The 16,570-nt window shown below is 38.2% G+C and overlaps 1 long non-coding RNA gene across 1 annotated transcript in view; it reads left to right on the top strand.

Annotated features, from left to right (window-relative positions):
• Positions 1–248: 248 nt before the first annotated feature.
• Positions 249–16,570, top strand: part of LOC130013193 (uncharacterized) — a 43,436-nt gene continuing 27,114 nt past the window's right edge. Inside the window, exons 1-2 of the long non-coding RNA XR_008788549.1 lie at positions 249–378; positions 6,869–6,967. This is a non-coding gene — a long non-coding RNA (uncharacterized LOC130013193). The remainder of the gene's footprint in view (positions 379–6,868; positions 6,968–16,570) is intronic.

Below are 16,570 nucleotides of genomic sequence, written 5' to 3'. Positions count from 1 at the left end.
AATAACTTATATTAGAATGTCTTGTCGGTTTTGATTGTGTGTAGTGTGGTCCTTCTGCACTTACTAGTACTACTAGATTCTAAGCAAAGATATTTACCGCGGTTGAGCCCTGACCTTGACCCATGCAAAACGGAAGTTGGGCACACAAAGGAAAACAACCATTGTTTTGGTTAGAAGCAATTAGTGGTTGTGGCTCAATCAGTAAGGCACTAGGTCACTAACCGAGGGCACCGTGGTTCGATCGAGAGAGTTCCTCGGGATTTCGCAGTCGTTTGGAGGTCTCATATACATGTTAGCGTACATGTAAGAGAACACTTGACAATTGGTATTCCCTGAAGAGTAGGTGTTGTTTTGGTAAAATATCCCCAATAGCACAGGGTAAGTCTTTATTGTCTCGGTTAGTGCACAAAAATAAGACGTTAAACTCCATTTCATTCTATGTTTCGGGAACCCCAACTAGCAAGTGCAACGACATTCAATAGATAAATGGGGGTTGACAAAAGATTACAATTAAACCGATAATAATATTTGTTATATAAGATAATTAATATGAGAACAACAAATAAAACAATGGATTATTTGTTATAGTAATAATTTACAGACGGCCATGACGTAATCTATTCTGACTCATGTGGTTATTTAAACGGTAACACCAGCAGTATATATATATATATATATATATATATATATATATATATATATATATATATATATATATACATAGAGAGAGAGAGAGAGAGAGGTTTTAACGTCCACTCGACACAAACTAGGTCATTTCGGGACTAACATATTATTCAATTTTATTTCCATAATTCGCTTGCCCGTAGGGGTCTTTAGCAGTGGAAGGAAACCGGAGGGCCCGGAGAAAACCCACAATGTTGGACTGGCGAACCTACTTCTTGTTACGTACATCCGGGGAAATCGAAACCACGACAGTTGAACCAATGGCAGGCTTTATGAATATGATACAGCGCGCACGTGCTAACCATTATCCAACTCCCCAAAGAAACTTTAGTAAGTTTAAATTTTGGTAGGTTTACAGAACACGTGACATTGGTCCCTCCCCATACAATTGACACTACGGTCTTACTCTTAAATAAGAAAACATCCATTTTTTTTTTGCACATTCTGTGATGTCGTTGTTTTGAACGGTGCAGTATATGCTTACTCTAGAATATCTTACACGACTTTCCACATCTTTTGTTTAAAAATGATAGCATAGAAATAACATTCTTGGGAACCCTAAGATTCTGATTTCATTATGTTTGAAAGTTCCCGTACATTACCGATACAACTTCAATTCCCATTTGTAAAAGATGCAGTATGTAAGTGCATTTTTACTTCATATTATGTTATATCAATTAGTAATTCGGATGGTTGTGATTTTGAATGGATTAAAACACAATCGCCATTTAATGAAATAATGGATGATTGTTTATTATCGTAGCAATGGTCCTTGACAATCGAGACTATATTGATCAAACTTTAAATACATGTACTCATTCATAATTTCGCTCAGAATAAATTAATTTGACTGACATTTTCAATACATTTATTTTTCATTATCTATTTTTGAACTATTATAGCAAGAACGGTCAGCACTATCATACATAAACCACCTTTAAGTTAAAAATTTTCTATCTGCCAATTCAAACTATTAGAACAGAAATCCCGCGATGCAGTTGAAATAACATGGAATTTCTGTTAAAGTGATGTTTGGTTTGAAACAGTAGCGCAAAAGAAAACCAGACCAAATATTGACGACCGACAAGCGATAACACTATAAGGAAACAATATCGGCATTTTCTTTTGTTATTTTAACGGAAGCGACCAGCCAAGTGCTCATCTTTTTGTGAAAGGAAGACATTTTTGGCGCGAACTTCATATACACACACGTTATATAAAAATTAGATGCTATTTTTTAAGGAATGGTTCAAAGTTCCCAAACGTGTATATAAAACAATACAAGTCACATGTGAACGTAAAACAATGTTTGAAGCTAATCTTAAATTGTCTGTGTATATGTTTCAAGCACATGTGCCAAAATAAATGAATGGCTAAACACTGTACGGGAGCTCACGTAACACATCTTGTAACGATTAGGCCAATTATAAGAACCACGACATTAAAGGTACACCTCCGTTGTACTTCGAAAAGGAACCACGGTGGCTCAGTGAATATGGCGCCGGCTCCCTAAACAGGATGTCCCAGGTTCGCTAACGGTTGGACGAGAAATTTCATAGGGATTTTAGTGGCAGTGAAAGGCTTATATTCGTTGGGTTAGGCCGATTATAAGAACCATGATATGAAAGGTACACCGCCGTTATACTTCGAAGTGGAATTACGGTGGCTCAGTGCTTAGGGTGCCGTCTCCCAAACCAGGATGTCCCAGTTTCGCCCCTTGTTGGTCGAGAACATTCACCGGGATTTTCCAACCTGGTTTCAGTGGAATGGGATGGGAGGAGAATCTGGGGTCCGGTTTATACCAGTGAAATCACGTCATAGACCCCCTCTCACTATGAAATTGATATTAGAGCGTCAGTACCTGGGCATCACGTCATAAACCTCCTTTCACTATGAAATCGATATAAGAGAGTCAGTGTCCGGGCATCACTTCATAGACAACTTGTCACTATGAAATCAATATAAGAGAGTCAGTGCCCAGGCATCACGTCATAGACCCCATTTCACTATGAAATCGATATAAGAGAGTCAGTACCCGGGCATCACGTCATAGACCCCATTTCACTATGAAATCGATATAAGAGCGTCAGTACCCGGGCATCACGTCATAGACCCCCATCTCACTATGAAATCAATATAAGAGAGTCAGTACCCGGGCATCACGTCATAGACCCCATTTCACTATGAAATCGATATAAGAGAGTCAGTACCAGGGCATCACGTCATAGACCCCATTTCACTATGAAATCATTATAAGAGAGTCAGTACCCGGACATCACGTCATAGACCCCATTTCACTATGAAATCGATATAAGAGAGTCAGTACCTGGGCACCACTTCATGGACAACTTGTCACTATGAAATCGGTATAAGAGAGTCAGTACCCGGGCATCACGTCATAGACCCCCCTTTCACTATATGAAATCGATATAAGAGAGTCAGTACCCTGGCATCACGTCATAGACTTCATCTCACTATGAAATCGATATAAAAGAGTCAGTACCCCAGCAAAATGTCCCGTCTTCATTTCCCTGACGCTAATCCCCATCTCCTTCATTCATTTATCATTTGCCCGGAAACAATGTCCTAAAGAATTGAAAAATAACTCATCAAACTTCTGCAAAAAATACCGAAACCAGTCTACATTATATTATATAAAAATAAACTGTCCGAAATATCTGGGGCAACTTCTCCTTAAAGTAGCCCTTTGTTAAAGTTAGTAAACTTCCTTATACAGCTTTACGCTAGAACATATACTATTCAAAAAAAGTAGGGGATATTTGATTTTGGGGGCATAATACTAAAATATGCAAATGACTACGAAAAAAGGCACTATAGAACCTAACAGAAGAAACATTTCCAGTTATATGTGACGCCCAAACGCACCAATAGCTACCGCATGGAATGCAGGTGATGCTTGGGATCATCATGGGGGTCCAACCCAAGATTTGCACGACTCTGACTTTGAATGTTACAGTCATTGTGGCATTGAATTCCAGGGTGGAAACATCAGTTTAATTGTTTTAGTGACCAGAAAACAAATTTTGATATGCGTCGGCTTACCCAAAATGAAAGGTTACGTGCCCTTGGCATGCTACAGATCGGCACAACACAGGCGGTTGTGGCGCGGACGATGAATATTTCTCAGTCTGTCATAAGCAGGCTATGGTCCAGATACCGTGATACACAATCTGTACAGGACAGACCACGCTCAGGTCGACCAAGGGCGACAACTCAAGCCCAGGATCGATTTATTCGTACCTTGGCCTTGAGAAATCGTGTCATCACAGCAAATCAGATCAGCGCTCGTCTTCAAACAGACACTGGTGTGAGAGTGAGTGGCCAGACGATTCGGAATCGACTGCATAGGGGTCACCTTCGCGCCCGACGTCCTCGCGTGATCCCTTGTTTGAGAGATCATCACATTCAGGCAAGACGTCGTTGGTGTAGGGATCGTCAACACTGGAATAATCGACGCTGGAGCAATGTGATGTTTTCAGATGAGTCAAGGTTCACTGTTGATTTTTTGGACAGACGTAGGAGGGTGTGGCGTCGTCGAAACGAGCGCTTCCAAGACGTTAACGTCATCAGACATGATCGATTTGGGGGTGGTTCTGTAATGGTGTGGGGAGGCATCACTGTTGCTGGAAGAACGGCTTTACATGTTGTTGCAGGACGTGTTACAGGCCAGTACTACCGGGACAACATCTTGGCAGTCCATGTTGTGCCGTTCGCACGACGTCATGGCCGCCGTTTCATCTTCCAGGCTGACAACGCAAGATGTCACAGGGCCAGGATCGTTACAGGTTACCTCCAACAACAGAACATCACCACATTACCTTGGCCAGCACTGAGTCCCGACCTCTCCCCCATCGAGCATGTCTGGGACATGCTTGGACAGAGGTTACGTCAACGTCAACAACGTCCTGCCAATGTCCAAGAACTTGCTGCTGCGTTGCAACAGGAATGGGATAATCTGGACCAAAATGACCTTAGACGTCTCATTAGGAGTATGCCACGTCGGATCAATGCTTGTTTGGCAAACAGAGGTGGATTTACCCGTTACTGACTTGGTTGTGATGCTGTGGTAACTTTGCTGTTTGACCCCGGGTATCATTTTACCCTTATAATGGTCAGTCTGTGCCTTACTTAGTCTAACGATCATTTGGAATAAATCGATGAATGTGAACTTCATTTCATTTTGTCATTTGTTTCTTCGTCAGTTTCATTAGGTGACTTTAATAACACTTAAAAATCAAATATCCCCTACTTTTTTTGAATAGTATATTATTAAAAACTTTAAAGCGGATAAATCTGTTTTGGTTAGCTCTTGACTTAAGTTGATGTCGGGTTTAATGTCCGCTTCCAGCTAGGGTGATATCGCAAACAAATTTATTTGGGCCAAGCTGGGGTATTATTAATATTAATGGTAAGATTAGCTCTGTACGACTGAATTTTTGTTTCGGGAGATGGGTGCCCAAATGGTTTAATTTACATTATGCGCGTTAAATCACAATGTACGTCATTGAGTCAAATGGCGTGGTTTTGAGTCCGCGATTGTACGTGTCAAGCAGAAGGATCGTCTGTCAAACCACGTAGGTTTTCTCGGGTCCTCCGGTTTCCTCCTACTGAAGAACCCTACAGCTCTCTCGTTTCGGGAGGCTAAGCGGAAGTTCATTTACAATATTGACAGTGGAACACAAAATCGGTTATATCACACAACTGACTATCTACAAACCTAAAATTTTCAGTAAACTGTTCTGTCATTGCAAAAGAAAATCAACTTGAAACGAGTGGAAAACATCAATTTTCAGAAAATAGTTGTACAGTAAGAATAAATAGATGTACGCTGTTTTACTTGCGAATCTAAACTTCCAGATTTACTTATCAAATAAAAACACGCAGATGATCCGTCTTGAAAAATAGAAAGTTGTTAAATGTAAATCGTCGATACTAATTTGCGAGAATTCTCCTTCTATTACTGTTTAACGTCCGCTTCCACTGAGAGTGATATCGCAGACAAGTTGTCTTATTTAGTATGCTTAGCGCACGCGCAGGGTCCTTTCCTCTGGGGGGAACCGGAGTACCCGGAGTAAACACACGCTCACATACGCACAGACAGGGATTGAAAATGAAATGAAATGGGGGTTTAACGTCCTACTGTTCTGCTCCTATGTTGGGCTAATGAAGACGGGCATACGCCATACAGTGTGCTATGAGGGAAATTTTGCCCGGGCATCGGCACTATCGCCTACTCTTATATCGAATTCCAACTGCCAAGGGATCTTTTACGTGTATTCCTATGTATACACGGGACCTCGGTTTTTCGTCTCATCCGAAGGGCTAGACAGCCGTCCTTGTCAGGTCCTGCATCACTGACAAGGGGGAACCACGCCGGAAAATCTGGATGAACTTTCTCGGCCAATGCAGGGATCGAACACCCGGTCTCCCCACTTAGCCACGTGATGCCCAGGGGTCGAAACCACGACCGCAAGCCAGAGGTGACGAGCCAGGTAGAGCTCGATGCACGACACTCTAGACCACTAGACCCTTACAACACCCATTTGCAGCAATACATTTTGAGTGATTATATCCTCCACATGAAAATAAAGATGGCAGGCCTTTTTGATAAAACTTCCGGTAAGTAGAATTATCCGACTTCCGGTACCAATTGAAGTATAATATATCATTAACAAAACGGACTTAACGAAACTGGATCATTTATAAAGGCAAGTGTTAACTTCACCAATTATAAGTTGAGTATGTGTCGGCATTCTTGATCCAAATATAACCATTTTGTTGACGATAATTATTTGAGGACTTCGTGTGTACCTAGTAAACTTTAGTAATTTAAACCACAGGCTTGGTGACTGGTTCCGGAACCATGATTACCCTTTATCCATTAGCTTCAGTTTCCGAATCCATCGCCCAAAACATCACTGGCTATGCTAATTCTGTAACATGCCAACAGAACTTGTTATACTCTTTACATTTCAACTTTATGATTAATATACATGAATTGTCGTTCACATTTTGGGGGTTTTGCCTTTACCAGTACAATACAGACTAGCTGTAGAGTGTAACTGACGATATTTTCAGTGTATATATTTTGTAATAAGATATAAAATTTCTGTGATGACTAAATTTTAATAACTTTCATATTTAATCGTGTCTTTTGTTCTAGGTATAAAATCAACCAAATTCTAAGAACACGTGAACTTTTAAATATTAATTTTCACCAGTACAATACAGACGTTGCCGGAAGTAATTGGCGGTATTTTAAGTAAGTGTATTTTGTAATAAGCTAGAAATGTTTTATAACTTTCATATTTTATCGAGCTGAATTCTAACAATGGAATTAAAGACAACGCGCATTATTTCTCAATTAGAAATTTTTTATACACAATATGTCAAGATCATTCTTAAAGGGACAATAACACTCTTGCTGGCTTGAAAGCTCCAGAAAATAAATAATATCTCTATCTAAGTACTAGATGTTTAAGTGTCCTACCTGTTGTGTAAATTATCCATTACATCCTATTTTACTTGTCCAGAAGGTTCGAAAATATTTTTAAATCGAAGTTTCATTTGAAAAGGTTTACGTTAGACGTTTCAAACCATTATGTTGAATTTTTCAAAATTTTTAAATAAGGTGTGTTAAGATGAAATTTGTATCATCAATTAATTGAAATAATCTAAAATAGTACAATTTGTTGACCAGAATAAAGATTGGGACATATTACTCAGTTACAACAAGAGTGGTATTGAGCCTTTAAAGGTAAATGTTGGTTCGATTAAAACTTAGAAGTGAAATGAAACGAACCCTCCTCGGATCTCTATGACGGCCAGGTGAATATGTGTTCCTAAGAGACGTGATCATTGTTTGATTGTGCGCTTTGGGTTTTGGAGACAGGGTCCTAAATACAGATTATTATAACCATTGGAGGTGTACAGCAAGATATAATTTAAAACTTATTAAGATGATTCAGTTCACAATAATAGTCAAACGAAACCGATATGTATTTTTTAAAAAATATACAACATATTTCAATAGGTTTAGATAATAAACAATGATTTTATCAACACGTTCACTCCCTCCCCCACAATTAGTCATATTAACCTAACCCTAGAGATTTAATATCCCTAACCATCTGTCTTACTGTCCAATAAAAGGTTGTAAAAACAACAACTATAACAATGACATTTTGATATGCAGATTTAAAAATATGTAGTGTAATCTATATTATAAATAATAAACACCTGATCCTCCCACATACTAACCATTTACACCAGTCTTATTTCGTTCAGGTTTCCGCCCACTGCTAAAGACCCCTACGCGCAAGCGAACTATTGAAATAAAATTGAACCATGTGTTAGTCCCGAAATGACCTAGTTTGTGTCGAGTGGACGTTAAACCCCATTTCTATCTCTCTCTCTGTTTCGTTCCGTTATATTTTCTGGTCGAAACCAGCCGAATAAATGATTGTGAATACAGTTGAGTGTATACTGAGAGGGGTTATAACCGATTCAACAAAACCTTTGGGACTAACATATTGTGTATTTGTGTTTTCAATCATGCACTTGCGCGCCCCGGTGCCTTTACAAGTAGAAGGAACCCCCGAACGCACACAAGGTTAAGAAGGCAACCCTTCTGCTTGAAACGCGTTACGTTACAAGGAGTTGAGTCACCTGTCCAACCTCTTGGATTTTCTTCGGGTCCTCCGCTTCCTCTCACTACTAGCGACCACAGCCCAAAAGCGAATTATTGAAATAAAATTGAACCGAAATGACCTAGTTAAATCACATTTCTTTATAGCTCTTTCTCAAATGTATTCAAAATTAATTCTATATATTTAGCTCCACGGTTTTACCCTAGCTTTTCCTGCTGACCTAGTGACAAAAGGTGGTGGGTATGGATATTATACAATGTCTATATATATTTATAATAATATGCACACTGGCAGTATTTAGACCCAATGAGAAAAAGGTAATATATTATCCAGAAATACAGTGTGATCTTCGTTCACCTATTATATAAAATACATGTATCTAGCTAGTGTGTTGAATTATAAAACATGCATTTGGCATTTCTACAATATGTCATATGTATATTTTCTAAACAAATATTGTAGCACTGCAATGGGAATATTATATAACCTTGTACGCTTGGTACAACAGTGTAGGTGTCAATTTATCAGTTAACACTTGCCAACATTTATACTCACGATTAGAGAATATGAAGATAACGAAATAATTTTCCTGATATCAGAACCAAACGATGCCAAGTTTGTAGAAAATGTATGAGTATTAATGCATGTCTTTGGAATTTTAGTTTTTATCTGAAAGGGTAGGCGTCCATGTCTCTACAACATTTTATGTAGTAATGTGTGTAATGCTACGGAGAAGCAATTTACACGAACAGAGGCTTCTCCGCTTCTTCAAAACTGGTGTGTTAAGAAACACCGTATAGTCGTTCGGATGGGACAAAAAACGAGGTATCATGTACACCTTGGCGTACACGTAAAAGAACCCGTGGAAGTTGGAATTCAATTGCTGTCCGTGCCAAATTTTCCCCATAGCATGTTGCATGGTGTATGTCCGTTTTTATCAGCCGAGTTAGTGCATTATCAGTACATTTTAGTATGGATTAAGCATATTAATATTGTCGGAAAAATCCACATGGCATTGACATAAATGTTGATAATCATGAACTGTTTGAATAAATATTGAGTAATATATTTCTTAGTTTGTGAATGTCTTCAACAGAATAGGGTGGTCTTTATATAGTTTTTATTAAACAAATAAACACACACCAACACATTGATGTATATATAGATAAATACTATATCTAATCTGTTAAAAGTCAGGGAGATAAAACCTCTCTTTCTAATAGGAACATTTCTCTGTCTTTGTGAATGGTGGATGAATTGAAATTTCAGATGGTGTACACGAATAATATGACGTAAAAACGTGAGATGACTATTTTGTGATTGTGTTTCTAAACCTGGTATGTCAATATACATTGTCAGTTTTTACAAAGTTTATTTATGATTCGTTTTTTTTTCTTCTATCTCCACACAATCAGATTCAGATATATTTACTTCGAGTACATTTTTTAATCAAGATTGAACAGTGCATTCAGGGCCGGATTTAACCATATTTGTGGGCCCTATGCCAAACTCATCAGTGGGCGCCCAAATTTTTAGTAAAAGGGTTATACGCTGGCGTGAGGCCGGGGGGATGACCGAATTTTTAACGCGTGCGGGTTGGATCAGAAGGTCTGTCATTTAGTCAAGTGGCGTGGTTTCGATTCCCCGCTTGTACGTGTCAAGGAGTAGGGTCGCCTGTCCAACCTCGTGGGTTTTTCCCGGGTCCTCCGGTTTCCTCCCCCTGTTAAAAATAATTGAATTAAAATTAAACCATATGTTAGTCCCGAAATGACATAGTTTGTGTCGAGTGGACGTTAAACTCTCTCTCTCTCTCTCTCTCTCTCTCTCGCGATCTCTCTCCCTCCGGACATAACTTAAAGGCAAGGTGCTCACACACACACCAAAAGAATAAAATTCGGCGTCGTACCAATTGTCCACTATCTCCAAAGCCGTATCAACAACAGCAATTACAATATATATACGCACCCGATAAACTTCACCTTTATTTTACCCTATATATGAATATATCAACACAATTTTAAACATAAACTTGTGTTATTTGGTAAACTTTAACAGGAGTTTGTGTTGATTTGACATTTCAACACAAACTCGTGTTATGTGGTAAAATTTAACAGAAGTTTGACTTGATCCGTGTTTCAACACAAGTTTTCTTGTTTCAACACAAGTTTTGGTTGTTAAATAGAGACACCTCACTGGTGTCGAAAATAACACCAGTTATTTTACAGTGTATATATGAATGGTTAACCACATACATGAAAACATGTTTGATATTTAATCACACGATTGATTAAAGGTTTACATATCATCATCAATGGTGTCGAAAATAACACCAGTAGTTTACAGTGTATATATGAATGGTTAACCACATACATAAAAACATGTTTGATATTTAATTACACGACTGATTAAAGGTTTACATATCACCATCAATGTATTAATTAATATAGTAATTAGTTTTAACAGTTTGCCGCCTCTATCTCATTTCCTATCAATATCAAATTTAAATATGTGCGGCTAAAGGTCACGTGCTGTTCGTATCTCATGCTTTATGGTGCCTACATCCCGTGAAGAAAGAAAGTGTGGCAAATATCTGACATATTTTAAATATTGTGAATGAAACCTTTGATATATTACAATACATCTCAATATTTTAAAGCAATTTGAACCCCGGCAGTAGTGTAACAAGTCAAGCCCAGTTCTAATGAACTTGTTGTATATTTATAATTACACAAGAAACCAGATCGTTCACATGTATTTTAAAAGTCCTAAATGTGTACTATTTTAATCTAAAGACTAATTCGCTTTCGTCCGTATCCCTTTCCTTTTTCACATTGATCATTCCTTAATCTGCATAGTCTCGGTCTTTCGAGTCTATATCATATCATGATCTAGTTTGGTAACCCCCCCCCCTCTCTCTCTCTCTCTCTCTCTCTTCTTTTCCACATTGATCATTCTTTAATTTGTATAGTCTCGGTCTTTCCAGCCTATATCATATTATGATCTAGTTTGTTACGCCTCTAAAGACCCCTACGCGCAAACGAATTATTGAAATAAAATTAAACCATATGTTAGTCCCGAAATGACCTAGTTTGTGTCGAGTTTGTTTCTCTCTCTCTCTCTTTCTCTCTCTCCACATTGATCATTCTTTAATTTGTATAGTCTCGGTCTTTCCAGCCTATATCATATTATGATCTAGTTTGTTACGCCTCTAAAGACCCCTACGCGCAAACGAATTATTGAAATAAAATTAAACCATATGTTAGTCCCGAAATGACCTAGTTTGTGTCGAGTTTGTTTCTCTCTCTCTCTCTTTCTCTCTCTCTCTCTCTCTCTCTCTCTCTCTCTCTCTCTCTCATCAATTAAGTTAAATATATTTGTCAAGGTAACCTTGCCTTTACGACCAAGGTATCTGCACTTAATAGACACCTCATCTCCGAGTCTTAATCAATCTAAATATTATATATTTAATATCCTAATTAATTAATTATCTTTTTATGGCTTACCTAAAGTACCAAATTCTCTTGAACATCATCATATGGACTCTATTACAGTAAAAGTCTCCGGACACTGATTGATCCAATTACAGATTTTGGACGGTTAAAATTATAACTGCGGTTGGATGTCATGTCACTGAGTACAAGAGGTGTCAGTCAATAACAACGATTAACATATTTCCATACATATGTACATATTAAATTGCATGTATGGCGTTTTTATGACGACTCGCTATTTATCACGATCTTTTATCTTTTTATGAACATAGATGTGTCTTTAACCATCGTATTCAATCTCGCAGCAGGTACTCCATGCAGGCTGCTCTCCAAATACGCTTCCCAATTATACCCGAAATGAACAAACGCCGAGGGAGGTCGAATACATGTATATTATTAAAGTTTCAGTCTTTCATAAAGGAGGTACTAAAACTCTTAAGTTTAATTTACTAATCTAATCCGAGACAAGAAATAAAAACTTCAACAGCAATAAAAATTTGAATCTATTCTTGAAAACTCTTATCCACATCCCGTCTTCATTAGCCCAGTGGGGGCAGAAAAATAGGACGTTAAAGCTCATTTGGGAGGGGGGGGGTTGTTCTCTCTTGTTTTTATTATCATATACCATTTAATATAAAATGGCATATGGAATGAGGGAACCATTCATGAAAATATAAAACAATATTAAGAATGACGAATGATTTTTGACATAAAAGCTGTTACGATTTAAAAGATAAGATATGTTTATATGTCGGCCAGGAATAGCTCATCGGGATCCTACTTCCAAAGCAATGGGGGGGGGGGTGGATGGCTGAGTGGTTAGCGTGAGCGCGCTGTATCATAAAGTCTGTCATTGAGTCGACTGGCGTGGTTTCGAATCCCCGGTTGTACGTGACAAGGAGTAGGGTCGCCTGTCCAACCTCGTGGGTTTTCTCCGGGTCCTCCGGTTTCCTCCCACTGCTAAAGACCCCTACGCGCAAGCAAATTATAGAAATAAAATTAAACCATATGTTAGTCCCGAAATGACCTAGTTTGTGTCGAGTGGACGTTAAACCCCATTTCTCTCTCTCTCTCCAAAGCAATATATTTTCGAAATCAACTTGTCGTATGAGATATCGCTTCATGTCTAAAATTTTACTACTACTGCCCAAAAATTTTGCCACCTCTGAAGAGATATTTTATTACTTATGCCAGGAAATTTCGCTACCTTTGCAAAGCAATTCTGCTACCTCTCTCTGCCCATAAATGTTGCTACCTCTGCATAGAAATTTTACTATATTGTTTCCGTTGTGCATAAAGTTTAAAACCGTATTTAATTTTAGCAAAATAAAAAATAACTTCATTTAAATTGCCAGAAGATGTTTTTTTCCATAATTTTCCACCAGATATATTGAAAGAATATTGGTTAGTACATATTTGAAATGATCAATATTAACCTTGAAGATTGATCTTATTGACTTCTAACATCTGATAAAAACACGTGTAGTATATCAAATATATCTACATCCATTCAATATACACCAACCTCTCGCATATCTTCACATATAGAAACACGGTCATACGGTACGTGTAAATATTATCATCATTCTTATATGACAGCCTTCACCAAGCCATCAATGAAAACTCAAAAAGCATACAACCCAAATCAAAATACTACGAAAATAAATAACATGGCTTTAATGTGGTTATTAGCCACGAGAGGGGGCTATCTGTTTCATCGGTGCAACGGTTCAATCGGTAGATAAGCCGTCTGTTTAAGTTTTTGATTATTTTTAATAGCTTCCTACTGCATCCTGCTACTCTAGTGATGGCATGTCAGGTTCGCCCCTTAAATTATTCAGCACAGAATTGTGTTTCCGGTCTTGTATCATCATCATGGCTGCCATGCAAAATCTTAAAATATGAAATGCCAATATCCGACCCTTTGGGCAGACATAGGCCTTTAGATTTTGTTTCCGTTTTTGGCCTTTTTTCCTATTTTGTGAACCGAGTTTAAATTACATATATATATATATATATATATGGTGGATGAAGCGGGGAAAAACAGAAGCTTAATGCTGGCTGTAATTAAAATTCTAATTTCTGTGCTTGTAAATGAAACCAGCCGAAGGTCAGCACAGGAACATTTATTTTGCCTAATTAATTAACGTTATCTAAGGTCTTGCCATCTTTTAAAAGGTTACATTAGATAGAAAAACAGAAGGTTAAACGAATGTCTCCTATGTGGGGTCTACTCGACGTTTCATCATTAGTTGTCGTACACGTGGCGGTGCATTATTATTCTTTATACGCTTTGTATCATTTATTTTTTTGGGACGTTAACATAGCTAACATGTTATGGTTCGACCTTTGTGACTATAATATATATTTTTTTTTTTTTGTTGTTAAATTTTGAATTCAAGGACACCCCCTCCCTCCACCCACCCCCATGATCTGTCAGCTATTTTTTTTATTTAATGGCGGTCCAAAAACGTCACAAAGAATTGTGCACATGTTGGGGAAAGCAAATTTATTCATAATTCCTATCCATGTAACTTGGTTTCTGTATAAACATGTCACACAAACAACTCAAATAACAAACATCATTTTTTTTGTTCTAAACTATTTTACTGAGCAAAAAAGGGATTAAACTTTTCATTTTATGATGGAGTATCGTGTCAGAGGGGGATGAAACAAGGCGGAGTTCCTACACGTTTAACATGAATTTTTCTGAGCTTGTTATGCCTACTTCTATCATGTTCTAATACATTTATATTTTTTTAATATATATTTTTTAAAAACTTACTTAAAGGGACATTTTAGTATACAAATGATAGGCAATATAAAAGGATGAAATTTAGATAATAATTGTAAACCTGGTAATATCTTGACGTCGATGTTGACGGATACAAATCAGACCCATCCTAAGCCATCACAGATAGACCCATAAAGATGGCGGCGTTAAATCAGTAGAAACTAATGTCATATGTCGAATACCCTTTTGGGCAATATGTTTTTTATAATAATGAATGAATAAAATGAAACGGGTGGGGGGGTAGCGTCTTACTGATCGGCACGATCGGGCTAATGAAGACGGGCATACGCCATGCGGAGCCACGGTGGCTAAGTGGGTGAGACACAGGCTCGGTAGCCTGGCGGTCGCAGGTTCACTCCCGGTGTTGGCAGAGAAAGTTCCTCGGGATTTTGCGGCCTGGTTTCGCCTTGTCAGGGGTGCAGGATAGAGGGCCTAGCAATGACAGCTGTCTAGTCGTTCGGATGGGACGAAAAACCAAGTCCCTTGTACACATTGGCGTGCACGTAAATATCCCTTGGCCGCTGTCCGGTTGAAATTTCCTTCATAGCACACTGAATGGCGTATGTCCGTCTTCATTTAATTCAGTTAATTTCATTTCATTTTGGCATACGCCATGCAGTATGTTATGAGAGGCATTTTCCTGGACAGCGACTGAATTCCAACAGTGAAGGGTTCTTTTAAGTGCACGCCAAGGTGTAGACGGGAGCTCGGTTTTGATCTGGGGGTTTGTGCCTTTAAATTTGTTTTTATATAATAGTAAACTACGGGCTATTTTTATTTTTCTCGTGTTCTCGTATCTAGTGACATTCAATTACTTTTTTGAATTGTCAGATATCCTCTCATAGTCTCACATAACAACTTTTTGTCTTCGAAGGTTTATTAGTGAGCAGAAATTCGTCCGTGTATCTGTTATCACTCGTCACTTCAGTCAGTTATATAGAAGGATAGCTTGTGTTTTCCTTTTGTTTTCGCCACTTTCGTTTCTTGAAATCCTCATTGGGCATCTATCCCTGTATTAAAATTATATTTGAGACGTGTGTAACCAGTTCTATCATGCACATATATGATAATGACTGACACCAATATTGTCTTTTAAATAGTCACTAAAACAATTATATTTTTATATAGAATATGAATTTGCAAGAATATGTGCCGTGATGATGAAATGAAATGAGGTTTAACGTCCTACTGTTCTGCTCCGCTATGAGGAAAATTTTGTCTGGGCAGCGGCGCTACAGCCTACTCTTGTGTCGAATTCCAATTGCCGAGGGTTCTTTTACGTGCACGCCAATGTGTACGTACACGGGACCTTGGGTTCTCATCTCATCCAACGACTATACGTTGTGTCACTTGCCAAGCCCTTGCACCACATACCGATGGAACCACGCTGAAAGATCCAGATGAACGTTCTCGCTGAAAACCCGGATCGAACACGCGAGCCAACCAACGTTTTACTCACGGAGTCACCGTGGAAAGAAACTTTGGTTGTAATGGTATAGGCGTGTAATATGAAAGACCGCACCTACATTGAATTGAATAAAAATATCCCCCCCTCGACCTCTCCGATGCACATAAAAGAAATTCAAAACTTAATGCACGTATTTAATATCCCTGAGCTTATTTCCCCGCTTCCTGGTCGATGTTAAGATGCAATTATTTCTGATGCTGGTGTTCCATATCCAAGACATATTCCAAATAAAGTATTTCTCAGACAGTTCTTTTAAATTTTTGTGTGTCAAATTTTACTTTAAATATAACTAACATAGGGAAAAATGAAATATAAACTAGTTCAGGCGTTTGAAAAACTCTAAACATACAAAATATAAACGAAGAGAAAAGGATAGATGAAATAAAACATGAGTAGCCTGTCTTTAGCAAGTGGACTCAGACTGCATTTCACGATTAAGGCACAACATCGTATGTGCACAGTG

This window comes from Patella vulgata, chromosome 6 (assembly GCF_932274485.2).
Source record: "Patella vulgata chromosome 6, xgPatVulg1.2, whole genome shotgun sequence".
Classification (NCBI taxonomy): Eukaryota; Metazoa; Mollusca; class Gastropoda; family Patellidae; genus Patella; species Patella vulgata.
This window is presented reverse-complemented; position numbering and strand designations above follow the sequence as displayed.